We start from the raw sequence: 17,483 nt of genomic DNA on the forward strand, positions 1-17,483 counted from the left end.
TATTAATAGCATCAATTACAGGCTGTTCTGTTTGTTTGTGTTTTTCATAAATTCCACGGTTCTCTGATTTCCATCCCTTAAATCTTTTTACAAGATAATCTCTTAACTTAAGATCATCGATGATTGGCCTTTTCATGGTTATTTATTTATGTCTCAACGTCTAGAAAATCGTTGATTTTATTTCTGTATTTGCCACTATTGGGTGTTCTTGTCATATCAATTGTGACAAACCCATAACTGTCCTGGTTCCAGCACTTGCTGCAAAACTTGGAAAAATCATTGTAGCTCAAGTCCCCAACTACATATTCATCATGTATGTGTTTGAGGTTGGTATGGTCTTGATGAAACACACATATAAAATTGCTGTTGTCTCGGATCAGTTGCTTCGGTATTTTAGAAAAAGTCTGTGCCAGGTAGAAGCAATCAATTTTTTTGTGCCGGCCCTGTGTAAAGAAATTTCTAACCTTGTTTTGATTATCCAGTATAATGTCATCAAACACAACAACAGAATTATCGAGACATTCATGAAGTGGCTTAACATCTGGTTCAAATGTGGCTATATCCAATCCATCATATAGCTTCATCAGCTGCTGATATTTTAATTGTTCCAAGCTCTTAGAGAAGATATACAAGTGCCTGTTTTTCCAGTCTAACCAGTTGGGTGCCAATAAAAAATTATCAACCATTAGTGTAGTTTTACCACAAGCAGATGGCCCAACAATAAGACACCTAATATTTTCAGGCAGCAAGTTGCCATTTCTCTTATTTTGTTGTTCAGGTTCTGGGAGCCTTTTTATAACATCCCAGGTGTTCATATTATCACTTTGTTTGCATCGATCCAGCTGTTTTCCGGATGACCCAGCCATTTGACAAATAACTTGTTGCTTTTTCTGCGGATGATTTTTTCTATGAGATATGTGTCAGGCTGTTTAGTTTTGCTGAGCTCTTGTTCATAGAATCTGCCTTTGAGAATTTCTCCTCGGTGATCTTTTATTATATATGTGTTAAGGGTCCCGGGTTTAACTTGAACCACTGTAAATAATTCAGTGCTCCAGTTTCTTGTAAAGCCTCTTTTGAATAAGTGCTTATATTTGCTGATTCTTACTTGATCACCCACCCTGTATTTGGCCTTTCTTGTTGTTGGCTGGTATCTAGGATAATAAACAGTCCTGATCAATTTTTGCTCATCAGATGAAGTTACTTCAGAGGGTTTCATGTTGATTGTGGAATGGATCGAGTTGTTATATTTATGTAGAAGTTCTGGAAGAATATTAATCCATTTATAATTACCTTGGAGGGTAAATTGTTTATACATAAGATTTTTTAGGGTTCTGTTGAATCTCTCTACAATTGAGGCTTTGAGGTCACTGTAACTCGAGTAATGTTTTATTGCCTGGCTTTTAATAAATTGTTGGAATACAGAATTATAAAATTCTTTGCCATTATCTGTTTGCAAATAGCGCGGTGATCTTCCACTCTGATTGATGATTGTCCTGAGGGCTTCTGTAACACATTTTCCAGTCTTGGATTTGAGTGGCACAGCCCAGGCAAATTTTGAAAATGTGTCTATTGCAGTAAGTAGATACTTGTAGCCCTTGTTGATTTTGTCTAAGTTTTTCAACTGTCCACTTGAACACTCAATCAAGTCGCTCTGCCATAAATCATCTATGCCCTTTGTGACTACTGGGAGTCTCTTAAAATTATGTCTGGCTTGTCTGTGTAATTCATCAACAATAATTTGTCTAGACATAATATGTAAACAAGAATATTGCAACTATAGGGTGTTCAGCAGCTGAGACTGCAGGATTTTCTAAATATAATTTGTCCCCTATTTGTATTTTAAATTCCAAAGTGCCATCATCTTCAGTATAGGCTGTTTCTAATGTATTGGGGTCTGTAAAATCCTCTAACTCTACACTGGTGATTTTTACTTTGTTATCAGCATTTGTTATTGATAAGGTGGGGTAGTGGTGTGCCTGTGGTTGAAGCCAATATTTGATCTTGATTGGTCTCAATGTGCCCCCAACAAAAAACTGGTAATAAAATTGTGCAGGGGATAGCATATATATTTTGCCACCTGGTGTAAATGGTGAATCATATTCTTTGTTGGGGATGCTGTACAATTCAAGAATTACTGTATGTTTTGGATTCTCGATTATGCCTGTTATTTCTTTTTCTGGTGTGAGCAATCTGCTTGTTACAGATTCAAGGTGCTCATTGATGGTCCTAACAACATCATCATGGCCTGGCTTGATCTTTATGTCCACAACAAGTTTCTTGTATTGTTGCACAATTTCTTGAAGCTGGGTGGCAAAAACAGACAAAGCATTTGCTTGGTTGGATTCCATGGTCCCTAGCTGTTGCTTGATATTAGCTACAATTTGTTGCAAATTTTCAACAACTGCCAATTTTGAATTTTGAGCAGTAAGATCATGGACCTGTCTTCTGATATCCTCAAACAGGGCATGCAGTTCATTAATATGTTGATTTGTTGGTAGAGTGCCCACTGTCTGAGTGAGTTGTTTGATCTCTGTCTGGATATTCTTGATATCTTCTGATTTCAATATGCGATTCACTGCCCTCTTAATATTTTTAAGTTCCTGTGATGTGGGCAGATTTGATACTGTATTTTGCAAAAATTCAAGTGCCAATTTCACATTGTTTAATTCAGAAGAATCAGCCACATTTTGCATAGCATTTTGGAGCAGGGCTATATCTGCCTGAGAGGGTGTTGATTGTTGTAAAATTTCAAGTTTTGTTTGGATATCATCGATCAAGTGATGAAAATGAGATAGTTCAGATTCAGTGTTGAGGTTTTCAAGCTTTGTGATTTGGTGCTGTGCCTGGACATTATTTATCTGCTCTTCCAATTGCTGTTTCAATTGCTCAGAGTTGGTGGCCTGGGTCTTAAATTTGGCTTGAAGAGCTGCAACAGCTTCTTCTAAACTTTTAAAATTATCTAATGTTGCCAGATCAGTATATTTCTGAAGCAGCACTTTGAGTTCAGAATCAATTTTAAGAAGAGGGTCCATGCATTGTGATTGTAAATTTGTAATTTCTAATTGAAGACTGGCATTGAGTGTGGTTTGTAAAGCTTGTAAATCACTTCTTAATTTCTTGACTCTGACATCAAGCATCAAAATCTCATCACTGTGATCTTCATGTCTTGTATGGCCAAATATATCATTAGGCATTTTTGTTTTAGTGGTTATTTATTATAGAGTATCTGATTCTTAATTCTATAAAAAAGGGTATAAGCTTGTCATAGGATCCAGGGACTTCAATATATAAGCAGTCACCAGCAGAAACAGTATAAACAGTGCCAGAAATCATGTTTGAGTGCTTAATTCTATAAATATTTCTCCCTACTGAAATTTTAACATCACCCTCAGGGGTTGTAATAAATTGCAATTGCCCACCTACAGGTAATTGGTAATGATTTAAATTATTGTTAAATATGTACAATATTTTGCCTGTTTCATCATCAACATCTGTAAGTATGCTGTTCAGATGAATAATTAACAAGCCACTCAGTTTAGACAGCATATCAGAAGAGGGTTGTGGTGTTGGCAGCTCCATAATAGCCTGTTTTTTGAACCCAAATAAGTTCATAGGCATGTTTATTTATTTCAAATCATGCTCTGTAATTGGGCATTGATTCCCATTTTTCAAATCACAATGCCCCCATGGTAAAGTATGTATGTCACATGATAAAATGCATCTCTTATCATCATGTGGGTCCAGGGCCACTTTTCTTACAACATTTGAAGTCAGCAAGTGATCCTCACTCTGAATTCTATTTTCTGATGTTCTGATTGAATTCTGGGATTTGAGGCAATTTTTATAATCTTCAAATTCAAGATCTTTTTCCACAGTCACTTTGCCAATACCCTTGGCCTTTTTGGCAACAGCGCCACTACATGTTTTAAAAGTATACATCTTGGCACTTAACCCAGCAAATTCCACAATAGCATCACCAAGTGTCTCATCTTTTAACTTGCCAGGCACCTTTTTGTTGTGGGGTTGAATTATTGTATGTTCACTGGTATCAAAATATTTAAACAATTCAGGCTGTGACATATCTTGATAAACATCTTCTGTTTGAATATCAAGAATAAAACTATCCGTGTCCATGTACAATAATTTTACACGATCACCATAAAAAGGTTTCAGCACATCATAATACAATATTAACATATGTAATTTGGACAATTCCAATATCACAGCCCCTACATAAATAGGTTTATCAAACTTAATCTTTGTTTTCATCATGTTGAAAAGTGCCATGTGCTCATCATAAATTCTTCTATAATTGAAGTTGGGCTTTGCAACCAATTTTTTGCTCAGGCTGGGGTCAGTAATTATTTTAACATCGGTATGTTTTCTGACATTTTCAATTGTTTTGCCATACACTGAATTCCCCATCAATTTAAACAAGCCCTTATCAAATTGGCTCTTTGCAGATGTTCGAAGCTTTGTATTTGTATCAATGTATGGTTTCAACCATTCTGAGTGCCTGAACCTCAAAACTTTGCCAACTTTGGTCACTTGAACACCATGTTTCATCAGGAACTGGAGGTTTTTGTAATATGTGACATATCCCTGTTTCGGCTCCAGAGTCATCATGAGCTTCTTCTGTTTAGAGCCAGGTGAGCACTGAACCTCGGGAATTGGGGGCAGATCAGAAAATTTATTGTGCAAATCATCAGGAATTGTCAGATCAACCTCTAAGAATAGGCCATATTCACTGTCATCAAAATTCTGAAGATCTTCAATATTGAAATCTTCAACCCATTCAAGCCCTGCATATGGCAGTTTTTGCATCATGGCATGACCATAGAGGCTGTTTGCATCCACATACAGTATATAATTTGATGGCCGTGCTGGATCATAATCAGGCAGCATAATATGCTTGTTATTTGCTCTGGCATATCTCTGAGAACATTGCACCATCCCTCCTCTTATACATTTCTCCATAAACAGATACTTATCTTGATCGTGGATCAGATCCAATTGCATTTTAGTGTTCAAAAACGTTGCAGCCCATGCTAGGCCCGGGGCACTGTAAAAATATATTGGGTCCAGTTTATAATTTTTCATGGAAGATTTTCTGAATGCCTGCAATATATCAGCTAAGAGAGTGACATCAAGTTTCAAATATGCGATGTGATAATCACCAAATGTCTGGCATTTTAAATTATTCCACATCAACTGGGCATGGTGATAATCTTCATCAGTGATTCCAGATCCTCTGATTCTGCTTTAAAACTCTTCTTGTGGTGGCAGAGAACACTCATCAAATTTAGAAAAATCTGTAACATAGTCATATGGATATACACCCTTCCGCCTAATTAATTTCAGGTCCTGATTTGGAAACAATGCACGTGTGATTTTGAATTGATCAACAGGTAATTGATTTGCCAGTGTAGCCAGGCTAGCAGATAAAAATCTGTAAGAATCAAGAAATCTTATGTGAATAGGAACACCATCAACTTTAATTATCTTGCTAATAGATATATATTTCTCATCATTTTCAGCTAAAATGTTTAAATTCTGCTTCTCAAACCCCTCGTATCTGATCAGATGATGGAAATCATAATTGGATGCTCCATGGCAAAATATGGGGACAAATCTTGGTCTCTTGATCTTAATATTACAGCTATTACACAGGGCCATTAAGAATTTACCATCTGCATGAGAATGGTGTTTCACCTTGATATTTGCATCTGAAAATTCACAATCACATACCGGGCATTTTTCTGCATTGTTGAAATCTTCAATCTGATCCTCTGTTAAAGGCAACATAGGCTTTGATTTTAATAAGATGTTAGATGCTATGTCACGGCACACATTTTCTATTCTATGTGCAAATATTTTGATGGCATTTGGTCCCATGTATGAATCTTTTTTAGTAACAACACCATCCTGTACAACCACATAACAAAAGCTGGAAGGTTCATGTAGCTGGTATGGTGTACTTGAAGATTCCTCGGGATCTGGATTGCAGAATTCAAAAGGTTTGACGTTCGATTCAAAATCACAGACAATATATACAGGGTGTTCCAACAAGGCTTCATACTTTTTGAATTTTGCTTTTTCACTTGGATTGGGCATCACCATATGAACAGGTTTATGGTTGCCACAGTATTTCAGATGCTCAATTAACTTGTTTTTAGCAATTTCTGCATTCTCTTCCCGAACCCCATTCACCATTTTTTGACCATAAAATACAGTTAAACATCTTCTGCACAACTTGAATATTGTATGAGTTTTGTCTAGTTGTGTTCTCACTAAAGCTTGAAGATTATGTATCAGAGTATAATGGTGTGTATCATCCCCTTCAATTAAGAGCAGATCAATCGGAATTGCAGATTCATCATCAAGTGTACTGATTCTGAGAGGTTCTATCAAAGAATTGCCACGTCCAGTAGAACAAATAAAAACATTAATAGATAATTGTTTGCCATTGATGTGCCTGGCCTTTTTTTCAAATTTATCAATATTCTGAACAGGCATTGGATATTCCAAACCCTCCATTGCATCGTCAAAAATATGTTCGTGCTGTTTGTAATAACTTATTCTCTCAGGATGCCTTGAAACTAGAAACAACGCAGCTAATATACACCACAGAAAACATTTCTGGTCGGTATTTTCTATATTAACCACGGCTCTTCTGTTTTTAATATTAGCAGGTAATGGCACATAAGTGGAACCTTGTAATGGGCTGAATTCAGAAATATTAACATATAACTTGTGTGATGAACCGCATAGGCTCCATCCGGACTCTTTTGCCGCAAATTCAGAGTGTTTAATATTCAATTGATCCATCAATCTGCTTATTATTGTGTCTAAATTTGCATTTGAATATACCGGTACAGTTTCTGTTATGTGGGGATGTGTAAATTTTGTGCCATTTGGTTTCTTATATTGTACAAACAATTTGAGGGACAGCTTATAAGAGCCATTTTGTGCATTTAGAATTGCCTGCACTTTAGGATTTACACTGTTCAAGAAATTCTCAATGCCACATCTTGGCTCTGATACAAACCGGTGATCCCTTAATTGGCCGTTAAAACTGCTACGGATGGGTTCATAGCGTGGCTGCTTTGCTGCTCTGGCATTAAGAGGTGCTTCGTGCCTTCTTTTCAGACCAGATGTGGATGGTTGAGGGGGCAATATTGATGACTGTGCAGAGCAAGTATTTTTATGTTTATATGTGAAATATTCCATGTTATATTTTCTATTGCATTTGGGGCAAATTTTTGTGGGAGTTCTGTATTTGTCTGGGTTACAAATCTTTTGGTGCTTGGCCCAATTGGGGCTGGATATATTTTTATTGCACTGATTACAATATTTTTGATTCGGCATTTTTGCTGTTGTTTATTATATACAATTTCCTGGGTTTCAAATCAAAATTCTATGCTGGATAAAAATATCAGTTGGGCTTCAGCACTGTACTTTGTGTGTGTATGTATATATGTGTGTATACACTTAATATTTTTGGCTTGGGTATTTATATACAATTTCTTGGGGTTCAAATCAAAACTCTATGCTGGATCAGTTGGGTTCAGCACTGTGCTTTGTATGTGTATGTATATATGACCTTACTTGGGTTATTCCGCCAAATTATATGCTTCAAGTCTCCTATACTTTGGTGGAGCCTGTTCAGGTTCTGCCCCCCCACTTGTGGGTTCCACTGCCGATCCAGCAATGGTGAAGAATCTGCACTGTGCCCTGGCTTTTATAGATTTACAGAGCCAATAGAAACACTGCTTATTTAAACCAATCAGAAAACACCACATCATCACATTATGTCATAACCATTTAATCAATTAATGCAATAGAAGTGGACCGGGAAGTAAATATGTATGGATGTGGGTAGGTGGCTATGGGGGTGTGTTGGGGGAGCATTCAGAAACATGAGCTATTCTCTAACATTTTTGCCGAAGTACTTTCTTCTGAGTGTATCCCGTTTTTCTGCTGAGCGTACATGCAATCCATACCGCAGCGCCATGCCTCAGCGCCGGGGAAGCGGAATTGTCTGGAACTAATCGATCAGAATAAAACTGCCGGAGCTCTAATAAGACTCAATGCAGGCAAATAGGACTGTGCACCGTGCAATAGAACTATGCACCGTGCGGAAAGTATCGATCCTACCGCTTTGGGGCCGTCATGCGCACATATTGTTCAAGTATTGATCTTATACTCTCTCGGTGCTTGATTTTATATATGAACAGATTACAACAAAGAAACTGAATGTAACAAATGCAAAATATCCCAGTTTCAATTCAATCCATTTATCTGGATTGAAGAAACCAACAATTCACATATCCCCATATCATTGTATGCTTGTCCTATTGGTACCTCTTTTGCTGTTGAGCAATTTTCTTGAAGAGACAATTTTATTGAAAAAACCTAATAGAACAAGATACAGCGGTATGAGAAATATGTGAATTAAAGATATTTTAGTAATATACGACGTCTTAAGAAAGGAATATTCAGCTCCAAAGTACTTTGTTTAATGCTTGATACCATTTCCCTATTACTGGCAAAGAAGTTAAAAATATTGACATAATGAAAAAAATTGACTTGTTCCCAAGTGTTCACCGAGTTCAGGCATTTGCACATAGATGGCTCTGTTGTTGGCAAAAAGAGTTAAAAATATTGACATATTAAAATAATTGACTTGTTCCCAAGTGTTCACCGAGTTCAGACATTTGCACATAGATGGCCCCTGTTGTTGTTGCTTATTTTTTTGGAATATCTCTAAAACAGGCAAATTTTGTTTACTGTTTTCTACAATTGGCAATACTGATATGTATTAGACACCATATGTAGTGTCATTCTCATAGGTGAAAAATCATATGTTTATGTTGTAAGAAATGAGCGGGTCACAGAGCAATTCTAGAAGAATTACATTGTTTTAATATTAGATAAACAAATTGAAGCTGGTATCCAATAGAACTTAAACCAGAAATAAATATGTGTGTATGTATGTATGGGTGGCCTAGTTTTAAGTATGGCCACAAGAGGGGCATATTTTTAACAAAATTATGGACAACAATCTCTCAGAAGTGCCTTTTATAAGTATAGCCTCATCAATCTGAGGGGGTCATACTTTCTCATGGAATCCATGAGGGCTTTTTTACAAAAATCTTGGATTATACGGGGTTTCACACTAGAGCAAAAAACTCATATGGCCATGTTGAGCTAGTTTTAAGTATAGCCAAACCTGCTTGAGGAGAGTTCATACTTTCTCGGGTTTATAGTACAGTCAATACAACTACTTAGATTCTTGTGAATTTCGTGTCTTAGCGAAGTAGTAAGAAAAGAAGAATATATGTCCCGGATTTTTCGTGACGGTACAAAAATCAAAAAAGGTCTTAATAGAAAGTAATTATATAGATTATCTTATTTAAGGATTTCTTATATACAAAATTCACACATTTGATAATATTTGGGCTATATTTTCTTGTGAACTTCGTGTCTTAGTAAAGAATTGAGAATTCAAAAATATTTCCCTGGTTTTCCATGACAGTACAAATATAAAAAAACGGGTGTATTAGAAAGTAATTACATAGAAGAATTTATTCACGGAATACGTAGATACTGACCTTACAGATTCGATAAAATTTGGTTTATAGTTTATTGTGAACTTCGTGTCCTAACAAAAAGTTAAGAATAAAAAAATATTTCCCGGATTTTTAGTGACGGTACAAAAATCAAAAGAGGTCTTAACAGAAAGTAATTGTATAGATCACGTTATTTAAATATTACTTAGATACGAAACTCACACATTCCATAATATGTGGTCTATAGTTTCTTGTGAACTTCCTGCCTCAGCGAGGAAGTAAAAATTCAAAAATATTTCCCGGGTTTTCTGTGTCGGTTCAAAAATAAATAAAAAGATAAATCACACTTGATAATATTTGGTCGAGAGTTTCTTGTGAATTTCGTGTCTCAGCGAAAAAGTAAGAATTAAAAAATATTTTCCTGTTTTTTAGTAACGGTACAAAAATAAAAAAACTGGCTTATTACAAATTAAACATATATAAACATTTATATAAAGATTACTTAGATTGAAACCTCACGCACTCCATAATATTTGCTCCAAACTTTCTTTTTAATTTCGTGTCTCAGCGAAGAAGTAAGTATTCCAAAATATTTTCCGTAATTTTATTGACTGTACAAAAATAAAAAATGCTTCACAAAAAACTAATCATATAGAAAATTTTACATAAAGATTACTTAGATGCAAACCTCACACACTTGTTAATATTTGGTCAACAGTTTCATGTGAATTTCATGTCACTGCCAATAAGTAAGAATTCAAAAATATTTTCCATGTTTTTTGTGAGAGTGCACACATAAAAAACGGGCTTAATTGACAGTAATTATAAAGATTAATTTATATAAAGATTACTTGAATAAAATACTCACATTTTCGATAATATCTGGTCTATAATTTCTCGTGAATTTCGTGTCTCAGAGAATAAGTAAGAATTGAAAAAAATATTTCCCGAGTATTCCGTGAGTACAAATATAAAAATCTGGCTTAATTGAAAGTAAATGTATAGATGACTTCATATAAAGATTACTTAGATACAAACTTCACAATATTTGGTCTCTAGTTTATCTTAAACTTCGTGTCTCAGCGATGAAGTTAAAATTTCAAAACATTTCCTGGGTTCTTATTGACCGTACAAAAATTAAAACGGACTTAATAGGAAGAAATCACATAGAATATTTTATTTACAGAATACTTTGTTACTGACCTCCAACATTCGATAAAGTTTGGTTTATAGTTTCTTATGGACTTCGTGACTTAGCGAAGATGTAAGAATCAAAAATATATTTTCCTGTTTTTCAGTGACGGTACAAAAATAAAAAAGGAACCTGAAACAAATTGCGAGTCCATATCGTTAGTTTGAAGTATTAACGAGCTCTAAACCTGATGAATATAATACCATTTGGTCCATAGGTTCGAAGGAATTTGTACATCGAAGTGAAAAAATCGAAATTTGAGAATAATTCTTGAGTTTTCCTTAAGGGTACAACAATAATAGAGGGGCTTATTGGAAAGTACTCGTCCTAGAGATTTTATTTAAAAATTGAGCAGACAGAAACCTCACACTCTACAAAAAAGTACAAAATTTAGCAAATGAGGTTTTGATCGTACAAACATATCGAGTTACAAAGAACCGGAGCTCAAACGAGCACACTGCCAAACGTGCGAAGCGAACGCACCTCAGTCCGCTCGTAAAACAAGGGAGATATGGCTGGTGATGGGCTGCGGGAACATTTTATATTTTGAAGGAGATAGTGTTTAGTGAATAAATATAATTAAAATGTTTTCAATACAAATTCATTTGGGTTTGCACGTGTGAATGTTCGAATAGGCAGACGCCGCTACCGTAGCTGACCAAGTACTCTGCATTCCAAATAGCTTCAAGCAGCCATGGGATAATTCTTTTTCATCTACTTGAGGACAAATAAATCTCCTAATTTATCTTAGTGCTTCCGTTGTGATTTGACCCTTATCTTAACAACACAAACTGTATTAACAAATATGTAAGTTTTCTGAAGATCAATAAGTCTGGTTGACTCATGCGCTAATTGCGTTGTGATTTTACACTATCTGAGTAAGTCACTAGTGTACTTTTAATTATAACCAACCACCTACACAACAGCAAGGCGATAGAAAGAGTGAAGAAATGATTATATCGTTAAGAAAGAATACTAAGTTGCCTGAACTCCGTAGAATGTACAAACGCCTATAATTTCTTATATTTATATTGTTATACGAAACACTCAATCTGTTAGGAATGCTTGAAATTTGACACTTTTTAGATATTAACCATTGGTTCATGCAACATTGCCTTTCTCTTGCCAAGCTGCTTATCCTCTGCTTTCAATTTCCAAAATGTTGTTTGAAAGTTCGAATGAAAATTAAATTAGGCTACTCTGTTTTGCTCTTCACTTTATTCTTTAGTCTTCCTTCTTTGATATAATCGGCTATTTTAATGCCGAAGTTTAACTGGTATATCTGTGCTCCAAATCCAGTCATCAAGGAATTATAAGGATATTGTTATTGGTTTCTAAATTATAATATATAGTTCAAATCCAGGGTCTATCAAATTTACTTTCTGGAATTTGAAGAAGTACGGTGTATTCATGTCTACAAACCTTTAAATTCGTTTCCCGGTATATTAGTGAATGAATTTAACTTCAGAGTAACTGGTATAGTCCTTAGACGATATGTGGAAGGAATGATTCGTGCAGTTTCGATTTGTTTTTAACATTTCATTCAAAAGTAGCTGGCGTAAAAGTTTCACAGACAACTGTATAGGAGGTCCAAGCTACACAACTTCTGCTATGTTAAATGAACGATTATTACAACTGTTTATGTGCATTGATTTAACACAACTGAGTTCTCTCAAATTTTGGGATCATCATATCATGAGATGTTACAGGTTCTGGAGCATCACACGTCTTGTAGATAACGTGACGAAACTCGCAGAATCTATTTCTGCAATTGTATGGGTCATTGCAAGTAGGGTATCGATACTACTTCCCTTCTTCACATGTTCATAATTTTAAGTACACATTCGTTTCTCGGCATCATGTTATTTTTTCGACTTAAACAAATATTTTTCATAACCGATATTTTATAAATAGTGATAGATCAATATTTTGACATTAATTAAATTATCTAAAATAATTGAGACTCACAACGTTCAATTCAATATCTTGTGTTGATATTATGGCGGAAGACATAGTCAAACGATATCCTTAGACAAGGAACATGGATGCCGTAGTAAGCAATCAAGAAGAACAAATAAGTTGAAATACGAGAAGGATGTACAGCTTTAATTAACTTACTAAGAACCTTAAATATATCATTGTGCACAGGCTTACATAGAAAGAAATCTTCGTATTTGGTATGTTACTTACTAATTTTATCTTTCAAATTATTTTCTTCGATTCACCTTCGATTAATATGTGTATTCGGTGAAAAATCTTTAGATATTCCGCCAATTCGATCTTTATTTTACCTGTGTTATTTATGTTCTCTGAATAATATTACATAGTGTATTGTGTTATGTGTGAGTGCTTGTAATGTATACTACGCTTTAACATAAAAATAATACATATTGGATTGAAGACATACTATCCTGTATGTATATTCTCCTGTGCTGTTTTGTCGCATTTTGTGGTTTGCGTAATTTCTTCCCCAAGTAGTCATTTGGCCTGACTCCTTTATTGCTATGGCTCCAAGAGTAGGTAAAACATCATATATGGTCAATTCGTCATCCTGCAGGAGTGATACATGTTCACGCAGAACAAAGCAATCCAGGTAACTTTCGAAATGAACCCAAACAAGCCCCTTCTGTTATCCAAAATGTCTACGTCTATTCATAATTCTACTAGTTGAAGGATTATATTAAATAAATATTTTGATCTGGTGTTTCCAAGATCAGCTGTTTCTTTTCAGTTTTATAAAATTATCAACACTCAATGCAACTTTGTTTATTACAGGGTCTGATTGTTCTGTTTGCTTTATTGAGGAACATCAATGCTACGACTTTCCCGAATATTCACCCGCATGTTCTCGTCCTGATGCCTATTCCGAAAGGCATTATTGCGAGTTTAAGTGTAGTACGTATCTTGTAAATTATGTATTATATTATATTCACTTAGTCTAATTTGTTATACAAAGAATCCATATTACCTCTCTCATATATGCCTAATATTATTATGTCACGCAAATAGATACAAATACACGTCTTCACAAACAACACACACACACACACACACACAAATACAACACCAGAAATAAAATATGGATTACATGCATCTGATGAAAGTAAGTAAGACTTCGTTTGTCATTCAAAAATAAATTTGCTTACTTGCATGTGTAATAAATAATACAGAAACAAATATCATGCAGAAGCCAAGTTCCATAAGTGTGAGTAAAAAAAAATATCTTCGAAATGTAGAAACATAAAAATAATTTGCAAATGAAGTCCAAGAGATATGAAAAGTACATGAAATAAGAGAGACGGTGAGCCGTGTCTCATGAATAAACGAGGCTGGAGCACGACATTGCTCATCGACGAGTCTAATGACAGAGTGTGTCGCACTGAGAAGCACATGTAGACACGAAAAACACAACATGTAGACACGAAAAACACAACTAGACGTCTACTGACACATTAGAGAACGACCGTAAAGCACTACAGTCGTAGACTCACTGAAGATGGTAAACAAAATATAACCCTTCAGACACGTTCTTACACTGAAGACATGCGTAATTCATCGTCACCTATCCCGACGCACAAGTGCTTGAGTGTCAGAAGGGAGAACACATACTGACGAGAAGAGATGAATCCCCAAACACAAACGAAACTCACTGCGACGTACAATAACGCAGTAGGATGCACGATGAAGTAATGTGACTCACTCTGACGCATTGTGATGCACTTCAACGCATTGTGATGCAGTGTGACGCATTGTGACGCATCCTGACGAAGATGGCCAGTGAGAGAGGGAGGAAATCGGCGAAAATTCCGGTCACTGAAAAAGTTCGGCATTGAAGCATCAATTAAAGGCCGTGAGGTATCGGTGACACACCCGTCAGGTCCAAGGATTCATCCGGAGGGCAGAAGATCAACGTAGTTTGCATCTCGTCGACTGGAAATCCTGCGTCATGATGGCTGAGAAGACGGTGCATCCAGAGTGGAGAGAAGGGGGGGAATAACTCGGTTATAATAAGTGATTGTGACTGATGTAATATACAGAAAAGTGTCCCTCGGAGCGATGTGAAGGGGGCGTTTTACGTCTACAGTAATCATTATCAAGGCTATTTGATGAAACAGGTGGCGGCTGAAGGGCAAGGGTAGCGCTCATCGATGAGGCTGACAAGGGATGGTGGAAAGGGCCTATGGGAAGTTGTCTTAGTGGTACAAGAAATAGACTGTGATTGAAGGAGAGAACTAATAGTTGGTTTGGTTGAAGCTTTCGTGGCTGTAGGTTTGGCTGGGGGTGGATTACAGGAACATGATTTGATTATAAAGTAGAGAATGAATAAAGTGATCAGAATTGCAACAATTGCTGTCAAGGTCAGATTGGTATAATATGTGACAGACATCTCAGACCCTTGCCTGTAAAAAAAGAAAAAAGGGGAAATCTGTTTTAAAAAATCTTTTGTGTGCATACTAAGCACTTCCTCTTAGTGTTTTCGGAACGATAACTGGTATGTAAAATGATCAAGGTGTAATTGTTCAGGAGTTTTAACGCGCAAGTGACTAGCACTAACGATATGTAAGGTCCTCAATGTCAAATATTTAACAGTGTAAATTAAATCGAAGACATTTAAAAATGACGAAAAAATAGAGAAAAAGTGAAATAAATATTGAAATATAGAGTTAGATAATGTGCGATTCGAAAGTGCGAGTACACGTTGTAACGTTAAGGGGACCCATCGCGAGAAACAAAGCGTCACTCCCAAAATGGGCCCATAGGTACTATATGACTGTATTTTTACGACCCACCACTGATGTGTGGAGTTCTTTGCTCACTTGTCCATCTCATGAAAATTTCAAGGTGCTGCAGTGTTAGTACACTTTGAAAGTAAGTAATGAAACAGGCTTGATTCAAATCTGTAATGCAAACTTAACAATGCATTTTAATATTCTCGTGGAGACACAAAGTGACTCCGTAATCCATCCAGATTAAAAATGAACTGGGATTTGCGCAATGATACATTGTATTGAGTATAAATACTGGAACAAAAATATAATTTTCATTACAGTAAATATTCTAGGAGAACATATTTCCAAAAAAATAATTGGCATTTGCTAAAATGAAATGGAGCGCAGCAACCTAGTTCTAGGCTGTAACTGATATTGAACAACACGAAAATATTTTTGTTTCTCAACCCAATTGCAGTACATATTTTCATGATTAACTTGCACATAGGTTTATTTATAAATCTGTAGTTTTGCCCTCTTATGTCAACGATCCAATTTGTTTGTATTGTACAAGTTTGTATTTGTATAGTAGCTGTAGAATTGATATGCCGTTCATAGAAATTTATTTATAGTTACTTCTTCGCAAATTGAAATTAATATTAATTTAATAGATCTCCAATACTATCACATATTGACGCGGCATTTTATCTTTTCATATTGTGTTGCTCGATCGGCTCCCTCCATTTTCGTCTGTCCCCTCCTGCAGTAGAAACCACTTTGCACTACACACAAAAGTATTTAAAATTCATCCTATTTCTTTCTGTTACTGTGTACCCATTTCTGTCTTATCGATGAAAGTTATTGTGCCTTTGAATTCTGAAAATAATTTTTAACTCTCTTTTAGTGGATCGTGATCAACGCTGCGAAGACAATGGCGGTAGATGCTTGATTAAAAATGAGTGCCATTCCTGGATTAAGATAGGGCCATGCCCGGAAGGCCAGGTGTGTTGCGTGGTGGGTTAAGTTGCAACGAGGTTGATCATCATTGAGAATGGACTAGACTGGATCTCTTCACAATAAATATCTTCGTTACTCTAAGTGAAGAAAATGTTTTCCACCAATATCAATAAAACACATAATTAATAAAAAAATGTCTCAATTTCAATGTTGTCCCAAAAAACAAAAGGCTAAAATATGGTAATATGTTTTTCTTACCAGCAATATTACTTACCGATACCTTTTTACTGTATTATACAATTTGGTATTGAATTTAATACATAAGCTTTAACGTTAAATATTCTTATTTAGTATGTTTCTCGTAGTATCACATGGTTGTATAATACCACAAAAAGCTTGAATGTTATGAAATAAATAATGTAAAAGTGTAGGTTAATTTAGAAGATTTGAAGATATTAATTTACACACATGTATACCCATCTCCGTGTAGTATGACTTGTAATTTAATAAAGAAATGCTTTAATGGGTATGCCACATATAACGTGTGGGAGAGGGAAAGAGAATACTAGATATCTATTTGGAATTTTGTAGTTAGACAAGTGAAGCCAAAGGTTGATGTATGGAACGAAGATGAATCTGATAGGGATTAGTAATAATGACAATAACATTTGTGATTTTTCTCAATAGAGGTAAGTACAATTACCAGTTTGCAATACGACATACAATATAGGGTAGTAAGTAAGCCTTATATTTTCTTAGCCGCTCTTACTATGACTCAAACTTCAGTTCCTTGATGTAAGTAACGGTCTCTTAATTTTGCAATAAAATAAATAGGTTCATCTACGTGACATGGTTCTTCGATGTACGAATAGGGCTCAAGTTAATGTGTAACTCGCAATTCGTAAATGTTAATGTTTCGGAAGTTATGATTTTAAAGAGCTGTCTTACGAAAGTTCCACATTCAGCATTTTCACAGTGAGGTTAAACAAGATAACAATCACTACAAATGTGCGTTGTCACAGAAGAAAAAGTGGTTTTTGGACAGAACTCAAT

The 17,483-nt window shown here is 35.5% G+C and overlaps 1 long non-coding RNA gene across 2 annotated transcripts in view; it reads left to right on the plus strand.

The window, feature by feature from the left end:
- LOC146004783 (uncharacterized) overlaps positions 1–16,624 on the plus strand; it is a 58,528-nt gene extending 41,904 nt beyond the window's left edge. For both annotated transcript variants that reach the window (XR_014443965.1, XR_014443964.1), the window contains exons 2-3: positions 13,540–13,659; positions 16,378–16,624. This is a non-coding gene — a long non-coding RNA (uncharacterized LOC146004783). The remainder of the gene's footprint in view (positions 1–13,539; positions 13,660–16,377) is intronic.
- The last annotated feature ends 859 nt before the right edge of the window (positions 16,625–17,483 follow it).

The sequence above is a fragment of the Lepisma saccharinum genome, chromosome 22 (genome assembly GCF_977018435.1).
Source record: "Lepisma saccharinum chromosome 22, izLepSacc3.1, whole genome shotgun sequence".
Classification (NCBI taxonomy): Eukaryota; Metazoa; Arthropoda; class Insecta; order Zygentoma; family Lepismatidae; genus Lepisma; species Lepisma saccharinum.